The sequence below is a fragment of the Salvelinus sp. IW2-2015 genome, unplaced genomic scaffold (genome assembly GCF_002910315.2).
Source record: "Salvelinus sp. IW2-2015 unplaced genomic scaffold, ASM291031v2 Un_scaffold2058, whole genome shotgun sequence".
NCBI lineage: Eukaryota > Metazoa > Chordata > Actinopteri > Salmoniformes > Salmonidae > Salvelinus > Salvelinus sp. IW2-2015.
In genome coordinates this window covers 26,784-38,324 of record NW_019943402.1, presented here as the reverse complement: position 1 = coordinate 38,324, position 11,541 = coordinate 26,784, and the positions used below count along the sequence as shown (strand labels likewise).

Sequence of the window (11,541 nt, the reverse complement as noted above, 5' to 3'; positions counted from 1 at the left end):
ATCTCTAACTGCACAGGAACATGAAAAAAAAAAAAAAAAAAAAGGAAAAAAAAAAAAAAAAAAAGGAAAAAAAAAAAAAAAATGAAAAAAAAAAGAAGAAAAAAAACAATGAGGAAACGGGAGAGAAAAAAAAAGAAGAAAGAACGGAAAAAGACTGGGGACGATCCGTTCCAGGATGAGACGCTGATGCAGCTGTCGTACACTGCTTTCAGAAGATGCCCGACGGCACCTAAGAATGAACAATAATGAAAGATGATAGCAAATGCCTACATGAAACGTTATCCATAACCTCTCAACCTACCCTATTAAAGAAAGGAGACTTTGTGGTCCCCAAAAGAGAGCTTATACAAGTGGAGGTGATGTCACAATCCAAACAAACAGGCAGCATCCAACCAGGGCCTCTATTGGCCAGTTAAGTACAGCCTGCTTACAGAGTCTGGGGCAAAGACAAGTAAAAAAAAAAAGGGGCCAGTCCATCGTACGGCACGTAAGTGGTATCATATCTTTGACTCAGACCTTCTGCCTGTAGTAGTTCTTGTGGAAGACGCCGCCAAAGCTTATTGATTTCTAGAAACAGGGCCACACAGGGGAGAGGTATCCAATTGTGGCCGCTGCCGACAGTGTTTTTCAGAGACTATCGGACGCAGCGTTGCACAAGTAATCATAGCCTTCACAGGAAGGAGATAGTGAAGTGTGTCGCGTCATACTGTAAACAACTGATATTGAAAAGACCACCCCTTCGAGACCAAACATCTGTCCTGGCTTCCACAAAAAAAAACCGCCCTACAGTGGGGAGTAATCGCCACTCCTACTCAGAAAAGACTGCATCATTCCAGAAGCAAGTAAGACAACCGCAAAGAAGCTTCCAAGTGTTACAAAGCTAGGACGCCTTACTTTTGCGAAGTGTGCACGGCACACTCTGCCCGTGGTATATCGTCAATGTGCAGCGGTCAGGGGCCACCCCATCCTCTTCAGCATGCCTCAAACTCTGCCCTGTAACATAAAATACTGGCATATCTGGGGAAACACATTCAAGCAGGAGCCTGTCACCAAGCTTCATCCAGGCTCTTTCCCCAGAAAATCATGCTGGTGCGGACTGACAGCACTTCGTTCAGATAACCAGGAGGAGGTGATCTTTCCGTGCAGAATCGTAAGGGCATATCCACAGTTTCCTGTTGACCCCATGGGTCCCGTTCCACTAATTATACCTCATCCTTATCTCCCAAAGTTCTAAGGCATGTAACATCCAAGAGACCAATTGATTCATGTGAGATGTTCAACATCCTAGCAGCAAAGAGAGATTGGCGTGAGGATGAAGCCGGGAGCAAAGCAGAAAGTAAAGTTTTAAACCAGAAGTAGCGATGGAGAATGGACAATGGCCTTTAGATGATTCTGAGATCTGCGTTCTGATTGAGGCAGTAGATGCCGAAGACTGACGATGATCTTAATGCTTCAAGAACCTATTTTCTCAGGGCTCATGTAAGTCCAAAGGATGGCGTGCCTTATTTCATAAAAGATGTCGCTAGACGTCTTTCCCTGCTATAGATGTCGAGAAACGTACAGTGAGGTTGGCACTTAAAAAACATCAAAGGCTGTGTGGATAATAGGTCATTCTTTGCCACAAATCTACTTTCCTGCGGTAGCACAGAAAGTCAACAAGGGTCAATTCCAATTCGATTGCTATGCTCTGTGGAAGGAGCTTTAATCCGAATAGATTATCTGCCTAGATTTGAGCTGACAATAAGGAAGGCTGCGCGCACACCTGTCTTCTTCTCCACACGGGGCAGACTTAAGAGCCCACGCCTCTTCGCACTTTGTCGGGGCTGTCGGTAGCCACATGCCATATTGGGGTTCCGCCCCTTATACATCGGGCTACTTTCTCTTCACGGCGCGCACAGCCCTTTGACGGATGTGTATAGTTCCCTCCTCGCTTTGGGCTGTTGCGCGCTCCTCTCCTCTCTCACTCAGGGCGCGGGGTAGCACTGCAGCCACCGGGTTACACCAAGGTAGCATGCCCGTCACCCGGGTTAACGAAGTAGCGCTGCGTCACCGGTTACCGACGGTCACCACCCCGCGCTGCTCCACGAGGTCGCTGCGTCATCGAGAGATTGGTAGCGCTGGTGTCACCGGGTTCGAGGTAGAGCCGGCGTCACCAAGTGGAAAGTTAAGTAGAGGAGACGGTGTAGAATAGAATCATACAGAGGTCGAGATCTGACTATAAGGACAGGGCATATTCAAGCACGCCCAGGCAACGCACGAGACGTCGTCGTGTGCACAGAAGTAAAGTCGGGAAAACGGGTAATCTGGAGGACGTTCAGATTTGGGCACCGCGAAGGATTACTGGGCGGGTATGTGATAATGTCATTGCCCCAAATGTCTTCCCAGTGAAGAGTGACGATGTTTGAGTGTGGGCAGGTTCACTTCCCCACGGCTACCTCCTAGACGCATTTGCAAAAAGGCATGCACAGGAGTCCTAATTACCCCTGCCGCCACATGGCGTGAGACACTGAGTTCCTGGGCAGCAACATGAAGTTCCAACCTACAAGTGCAGCATGCATGCGCCTCGACCAAGATGTATGGGGGAATGACAACAGCAGCGCTCCTCACCTCACTGGCTGAGGTTTTCCACAGCAGGCCGCGTGCAACGTCGGGCAAAGCCTCTGCCAAGCAGCGAGCATAACGCCCCAGCAAGCACTCTCTGGCGCAGTAAACAGGCCGGGCCCTCAGCCAAATCAACACCTCTGCGGAAGCCTGGAAGCCACAGGCCGCGCTGTGTGTGGCATACGATGGCAGGCAACACCTTTTGGCCAGTCCGGCGGCGCTGGCTAAGCACCTCTCCTGGAATCGGTGTAAAGGTGACAAAGGAGCTGTTTCAGTCGAAGGCAAACGCACTGTTCGCGCTGGCAGGGCATGGACTTCCCCAATGGCCTCAGCCTCCAGTTTCACCAACTAAATGGAATGTGCAAGCCTGCTTCAAGCGCCAATGCCGTTGCCCTTGTGGGCGTGCGCTGTGTTTGGCAGCTGTGGAGGGAACTCCAGAAACACCTGGCATAACACATGAAGCAGACCAAAAACTCGTTTCGCTGGCGTCATCTGCAGCGCCCTCTATCGCGCAGCCTACGGTCACTGAAAGACCACGCGCAGAAAGGTCCATTGATTTTGTCTGGAGACACAGCGGGCCAGGTTTACACAATGAGAATGAATAATCTGAAAGCATCATGAATCCAACAGAACATATATGAACAAGAATTTTAGCAAAATGTTTTTGGCAAGATCTGTTATTGATTTGAGGGATTTAATTGTCTTGTGTAACGCATATAAATAATATATTTACTATTCTAGCTTTGGAATTCTATTTTCACTGTCTATCAGTAGACTTTTCTTGCTCACTTGAACCTATTTTCATGGCCATAGTTGTAAACTGTTGTATTGTGCTGTAAAATGCAATGATGTTCTTAGCTTGTTCTTAAAGGGATACTTTGGGATTTTGGCAATGAAGCCCTTTATCTACTTCCCCACTATGAAGGAATTTCGAGGTAGTTACTGTAGACTTCATCATTGCGCTAATGCTAGTTAGCAACTTCCTTCAAACTGCATGGAGAGACATAAAAATGGTATCGACATGTTAATCTGACTCTGGGAAATAAATTTAAGGGCTTCATTGCCAAAATCCTGAAGTATCCCTTTAACTCCTCTTCAGCCATTATTAAAATGTACCACTTATTGTTCAAGTGCTATTTTAGGTTGTGAAAAAACATTGATGGTTATATCTTAGTGTGGTAGCTATCAGTGCATTTGGGAGAAAACAATTTGTAAGTGAATATACACTACAAAGTATGTGCACACCTGCTCGTCGAACTCATTCCCAAATCATGGGCATTAATATGGAGTTGCCCCCTTTGCTGCTATAACAGAATCCACTCTTCTGGGAAGGCTTTCATGTAGATGTTGGAACGTTGCTGAGGGGACTTGCTTCCATTCAGCCACGAGCATTAGTGAGGTCGGGCACTGATGTTGGGTGATAAGGCCTGGCTCACAGTCGGTGTTGCCATTTATCCCAAAGGTGGTCGATGGGGTTGAGGTCAGGGCTCTGTGCAGTCAAGTTCTTCTACACCAATCTCGACAAACCATTTCTGTATGGACCTCACTTTGTGCACAGGGGAATTGTTTTGCTGAAACAGGAAAGGGCCTTCCCCAAGCTGTTGCCACAAAGTTAAAGCACAGAATCGTCAAGAATGTCATTGTATGCTGTAACGTTGCGATTTCCCTTCACTGGAACTAAGGGTTCTAACCCCAACCATGAAAAACAGCCCCAGACCATTATTCCTCCTCCACCAAACTTTACAGTTGGCACTATGTATTGGGGCACGTAGCAATCTCCTGGCATCCACCAAACCCCGATTCGTCTTTCGGACTGCCAGATGGTTAAGCGTGATTCAACACTCCAGAGAGCATGTTTCCACTGCTTCAATGGCGGCGAGCTTTACACCACTTCAGCCGATTCTTGGCATTGCTCATGGTGATCTTAGGCTTGTGTGCGGCTGCTCGGCCATCGAACCTCATTTCATGAAGCTCCCGACTAACAGTTCTTGTGCTGATGTTGTTCCAAACTGTCTCTGGAAGCTTGGTAGTGAGTGTTGCAACCGAGGACAGACGATTTTTACGTGCTTCAGCACTCGGTGGTTCCGTTCTGTGAGCTAGATGTTTCCACTTCACATAAAAGCACTTACAGTTGACCAGGGCGGCTCTAACGGCAGACATTTCATGAACTGACTTGTTGGAAAAGTGGCATCTTATGACGGTACTACTTTGAAAGTCACTGAGCTGTTCAGTAAGGCCATTCTACTGTCAGTGTTTGTCTATGGAGATTGCATGGCTGTGTGCTTGATTTTATGAGCTTGTCAGCAGCGAGTGTGGCTGAAATAGCCGAATCCACTAATTTGAAGGGCTGTCCACATACTTTTGTGTGTATATATTTGAACACTTCCATCAAAACAGAAATGTATAGGAAATAGCATGTAGTGTGTTGCTCCTTGTTTTAATAAAGCCCCATTCCGAGATGAAAGATTTGAGTTGATTGTTGTCACTAACCAGGTTTCCAACCATTTTATGTGTATGAATTACCTGATGCAGAAATATACTCACGACAGGCCTGATGGAAACAGCAAATGTCTTGGTAAAATGTTCAAATGTCGATAAAAGAAAACATGCCACACAAGTTAAGAATGCAATGGAAACCTATTGAATGTTAAATGTATTTGGTACATGAAAAGCAAAAAATGCTTTAAGTTATGTGGGGTCCTATTAGTTTGTCACCCAAACGGTTCGAATGCTACCATACAAAGTGTACACGTCGACCTTACCGACTTCAGACGAGTCTCGACACTTGTGTTTGTGAGAGTATCCCCTTTCCAAAAAGTGGTCATAATAGTTGTTTCGGTCAAACCGTTCAGACTACAGAAGTTTTTGTGAGTAGACCTGTTTTCGGGTTGTCTCATGGTCTGACAAACGGTACTCAAGCTATTTCACTGCAGATGCGGAAGTGCGACACTGGGGGATGCGGTGGATTGAGATGCATCAGATGCAACAACAACAAAAAACATCTCTAGTTTAAACTGACTTTTGATGGGGATTTTTTATTAAAAGTTTTTTAGATTAATGCAACGGTGCGTCAATCGACTAGGGGGCTAATGTCAGTTTTTGTGTGCCACGAATGATGTAAGAGGTAAAGGCTATATACTATTTACAGAATCTTCATTTGGTGAAATGTAAATGGGTCACAGGGGGACTGACTGGTTAACCATCAAGGCTTAAAAAGTTGTTTTTAGGAATGCATGTCTGATAATGAATATGTTGATAATTTGAGCATTTGCCTTCTTCCTAGCGTACAAACCATCCTGATCTCACGAATTTACATTCTGGGTAGCGAAACGGAATGTAAACTAGGTTTGTACTAGGCTAGCTCCCCTCATTCACACATTACCAGACTCAACCAGAGATACTGGATATAATTACACGATACTTGTCTCTACCCTAACAATGAGATTCGTTGTCCACAGAGTGGAACAGCGGGATGTCAAGCTCCCGCCTATTATCTTTGGATTGGTGGATACAACTCGTCATTTTAATATAATTTTGAATATTCAACTAGGGTTGTTGACGTCAACCGTCTGTTTTCAATGGAGATTGAGATGTTATGCTGGCTTCATAAATATACATAGTCTCACATTTCACCAGGGATAACTCCACAGTTGCCGGGATGTCCTGTGCGTCTCACTTATGTCGTTACACTTTTTACAACCTAAGCATTACGAAACTTCTATTAGATCAAGTCAACCTCACGTATCAAAACCGATATTAATTTTATCTTGACTAAATTCGACACTCATTGACCCCATACAAAAACTTCTCCCTTGCTTTATAATTAATGTTCTGTGGACAGATTTTGGGCGGAGTAATCCCTCTCGCTTCGCCTCTTAATCTTTGACTCAACTAATCAATTTGCATACTCCAACCCGACAGGCGGCAGTGTTACATTGCATTTGGACGTTTACCCGCCAACGAAACGAAGTAAGTTGTATTTTCCACCTCGCTGCCGCGTCCCAAAATTCAGCCGATAAGGATATGAAATATGAATAAAGCTACGTAGCAATATTATAGCAAAGTTACAAATGTTCGAATTTTATATCAATGGCAGTAATATGAACGTGGACAGCAGTGACACGCCGGTGTAAGGTAATGCTGCTAACGTTAGCTAGACTAGCTATGTTTTGGGGATGGATAGCTGACTTTAGTTAGCTAGCTATATTAACAAACATTTCCTAGGCTGGATAGCTAGCTAGCAACATAGATAGGTATATATGTCAAATATAATTACTTGTGTCGATGTATTATTAAGTTTTAGTTTGCAAATTGGGTGTAAGCTTTTGAACACCCCGCTGGTCCAAGAAACAAAGACCCCCAAATGTGGGCCAGCGTCGGGCTTGGGGTGACGACGTTTCATAGTGATTTACGACCAATGTGTTAGCTAGGTACATAGTGAAATTATCAATATCACACTACTTAACAAGTTAGTTATTTAAGTCTAAATGTTAGCACGCCCTACAGCTACCTAATGTTGTGTTGCTTAATTATGTGCCCCGCTTTTTATGCAATACTTCCCTGTTGATATATAATTTGTCATAAGTACAGTTGAACAGGCTTTCTAAACGATTATCCTTTCGTTACCTCAGACACTCCAGAGAGGCCCTATTCTACATGAATCATCGCATCGAGGACAGGTCAAGATGCAAAAGCTGAACAATGTAAAAGGGGAAAGGGAGCTTGGTGATGGTGGACCCCCTTTTTGCTTTAGTTGTGAAATGATCTTTCCAGACCAAACCTCATTTCATGACCACTTTTGTCCTGCGGCTGGTTACATCTGCTCCTGTGGAACAGAGTTCTCCATGTATGTTGATATGATGGACCACAGCGGATTACATGAACCAGGCCACACTGTAATTAATTATAGCACCATAAAGAAGGAACCATATCAGAGGGAGAGAGAGTACAAGGAACAGCTTTCGAGGCTGGTATTGACGGCGGGGCAGGGAAGCTGGGCTAAGCCTGGACCGACTCCGATGGTATCGGCCCCTATGCCACGAGCCACAAAGCCTCCACCTGGTCAAAGTGCCCCAACAACGGACCTCTGGCACCAATTCCAGCCAGTTGTGTTGGTGGAGACCCTGCGCAAGTTTGGAAGGACAAAGCCCTACAGGTGTGCCTACTGTGAACTGGGCTTTGCAACAAAAGACTTACTGGTATGGCACCACAACACTCATGCAAGAAATAAAGTCCATGGCTGCCTGCAGTGCGGGGTTCTCCTGCTCAGCAACAACAAGTCACCACAGCCTGGCCACCACCAGTGTGGCTCATATCGGGCAACTCCTGAAACCAGATTTACCACTGCCACAGTGCTGAGTAACAGGAAACAGCCTGCGGGGAAGGCTAAGAAGGTTGTCCAGCGTCAGCACTGTCCTGACCCGTTCAATGGGGAGCTGCAGCTAGGGATGCATATGGTCTCACAGCAGCCCGTTCCAGGGACTTCTGGAACAAAATACTTGAAGTGTAGAGTTTGTCAGGAGCCCTTCCAAACTGTCAAGCTGCTTGAGAGGCACCGTTGCACAATGGCAGAGTCATTTTTTGCGCAGGAACTGGGTCTGACGTCTGGCAAACAGCTCAATGGTCACAGAAAAGGGGAGGGGGGGACCAACCCATACTCCTTTCCTCGAAGGAATGGTGACAAGGAGCTGGCGTTCAACATTCAAACTTCAGCGAATGTAACTGTATACGACCACAAGGCAGTAGGCCCGGATAGGGGCACCGGGTTGTCTGCCATTTCTGTAAAAACTGAGGTTTCAGACGATGACTGTTTTGTGATTGAGGATGCGTTTTCGTGCTAGTCGGAACTAGGAAACTCTGACATTTCCGACTTGCTGACTGGTTGAACACGGCACATGTATAACAACCAGTTAGTAAATTGGAAATGTCCGTGTTTCCTAGTTCTGACTAGCACGTGAATGCGGCATAAAAGTTCCTTCACCAAACCAAGTCAGCTGTCATACCAACAATTAACCTCTTCCCTCCCAGTACTACAGACATGAACAGTGCAAAAAGCATTCCCAATGTGAACCCTCTGCATTTGCAACAGACAAACATCTTCTATGGGTTATGGGCCCGTTTTGTAAGGTACCAGTTTAACTCTAATCTAACTACTCAATTTACAACTAATCTGTCAGTAGCCTAGTTTTTTTTTTTTTGTGTGTTTGTCAAATGATATTGAAAATGTTACATATGCAGTATCAAATCAGTCTGTATGGTTCAGATAACCACAAACATTGTATGAAAGTTTGTCATTTGAAAATGCAGTAGTTTTTTTTTACAGTAGCTTTACTGAAAATTTGGTATAAGCCGCGTTGGCCATATCACAAGAACATGTTGGTTCTTTTTAGCCATTTCTGTGGTCTTGGAATAAAATATTGTTTTGTTTCCGCTCTCTCCCTTTCCTTTGTAGCAACTAAGGTGTAATAATCTGTGTGTTTTTCGTATTTCAGGGACCGAAGCAATAGCTGCAGCCATAAGTGATAGCTGGAAAAGGCTATACGGACATTCCTGACCTGCAAAACATTTTTTTTCTCCAGAGATACTTAAAATTGGGTTACGGTTAGAGGTAGGGTTAAGATTTAGATTTTGGTTAGTTGTTTTACAAGTCAGGGTCTGTTTTATAGCCTCTGCCAAGAGAGCATGATGGAAATGTAGATCATGTATTCACTGATTGCTTGGGATAGCACTCAGACATAGTTTGTCACTTGTGAATGCACATAACACACAAAAATAGGTGTTGTCTTCAGAATATTTTTTCTATCTCCTGATAATTTTATACGCACTGCACTAAGTTTTTTGGGAAACTTTTATTCTTTTACACCGGTTGTCCACCTTTGATGAGGTAGGCAGGCACCGCGACGCCATTTCCGGCCTACCGGATGTTGAGTGAGGAGAAAAAACAATTGAATCACGAATACAATAAGCTAACATTTAAAATTATGGCAGACACCACTGTATCTGAACGTTGGCGAAAACATAAATGTTATGTGCAATGCATTATTTATAAATATTGATATTTGTCGGGTTTGGACTACACGGTATGTTGACATTAGCTAGCCAGTAGCTTTCATCATGTCGACAGCTATCTAACTGGTGGTTCGAGGACAAGTTTGCACTAACACATTTTTGGGTGAGTAACTGCGAGTCTTACATTAACCTATCTTGCTATTGCGTGCATGTTTCTTTAGCTAGCTAACTGGAGTTAGAGCATGTTTTCCAACATGTCGGCCTACCTGCAGAATTTCGCTATAGCTAACGTTAGTTGACACAGCTACATACAGTGCCTTCAGAAAGTATTCACACCCCTGACTTTTTCCACATTTTGTTATGTTATGGCCTACATTTAAAATTGATTAAATTGAGATTTTGTCACAGACCTATGCACAATAGGCCATACTGTCAAAGTGGAATTATGTTATTAGAAATGAATAAAAAATGAAAAGCTGAAATGTCTTGAGTCAAGTATTCAACCTCATTATGGAAAGCCTAAATAAGTTCAAAATGTGAATAAGTCACATAGGTTGCATGGACTCGCTCTGTGAAATAATGTTTAACTTAATTTTTGAATGACTACCTCATCTGTACCCCACACAAAATTATCTGTAAGGTCCCTCAGTTGAGTTGTGAATTACAAACACCGTTTCAACCACAAAGACCAGGGACGTTTTCCAATACTAAGCAAATAAGGGCAGCTATTGGTAGATGGGTATAAAATAAAAAGGCGGACATTGAATATCCCTTTGAACATGGTGAAGTTATTAATTACTTTTATTTTATTTCACCTTTATTTAACCAGGTAGGCCAGTTGTGAACAAGTTCTCATTTACAATTGTGACCTGGCCAAGATAAAGCAAAGCAGTACAACACAGAGTTACACATGGGTTAAACTAACTTACAGTCAATAACACAATAGAAAACTCTATATACAGTGTGTGCAAATGTAAGATTAGGGAGGTAAGGCAATAAACAGGCCATAGTGGCAAAATAATTACAATTTAGCAATTAAACACTGGAGTGATGGATAGTGCAGAAGAAGAATGTAAGTAGAGATACTGGGGTGCAAAGGAGCAAAAAGATAAATAACAATATGGGGATGAGGTAGTTGGGTGGGCTATTTACAGATGGGCTGTGTACAGGTGCAATGATCGGTAAGCTGCTCTGACAGCTGATGCTTAAAGTTAGAGAGGGAAATATAGGTCTTCAGCTTCAGTGACTTGCAATTCGTTCCAGTGATTGGCAGCAGAGAACTGGAAGGTTAGGCTGCCAAAGTAGCACTTGGCTTTGGGGATGACCAGTGATCTATAACTTCTAGAGCGCATGCTGCTATGGTGACCAGTGAGCTGAGAAAAGGCGGGGCGTTACCTAGCAAAGACTTTATAGATGACCTGGAGCCAGTGGGTTTGGTGACGAATATGAAGCGAGGGGCCAGCCAACGAGAGCATACAGGTCGCAGTGGTGGTTAGTATATGGGGCTTTGGTGACAAAACAGATGGCACTGTAATAGACTACATCCAGTTTGCTGAGTAGAGTGTTGGAGGCTATTTTGTAAATGACATCAAGGATCGGTAGGATAGTCAGTTTTATGAGGGTATGTTTGGCAGCATACAGTGGGGCAAAAAAGTATTTAGTCAGCCACCAATTGTGCAAGTTCTCCCACTTAAAAAGATGAGAGGCCTGTAATTTTCATCATAGGTACACTTCAACTATGACAGACAAAATGAGGGGGGGAAAATCCAGAAAATCACATTGTAGGATTTTTAATGAATTTATTTGCAAATTATGGTGAAAAATAGGTATTTGGTCAATAACAAAAGTTTCTCAATACTTTGTTATATACCCTTTGCTGGCAATGACAGAGGTCAAACGTTTTCTGTAAGTCTTCACAAGGTTTTCACACAC

The 11,541-nt window shown here is 43.9% G+C and overlaps 1 non-coding gene across 2 annotated transcripts in view; it reads left to right on the top strand.

Moving 5' to 3' along the window:
• The first annotated feature begins 6,569 nt into the window (after window positions 1-6,569).
• Window positions 6,570-11,541, top strand: part of LOC112072836 (uncharacterized) — a 15,514-nt gene continuing 10,542 nt past the window's right edge. For both annotated transcript variants that reach the window (XR_011476346.1, XR_011476345.1), the window contains exons 1-2: window positions 6,570-6,735; window positions 7,233-9,772. This is a non-coding gene — a transcript (uncharacterized protein). The remainder of the gene's footprint in view (window positions 6,736-7,232; window positions 9,773-11,541) is intronic.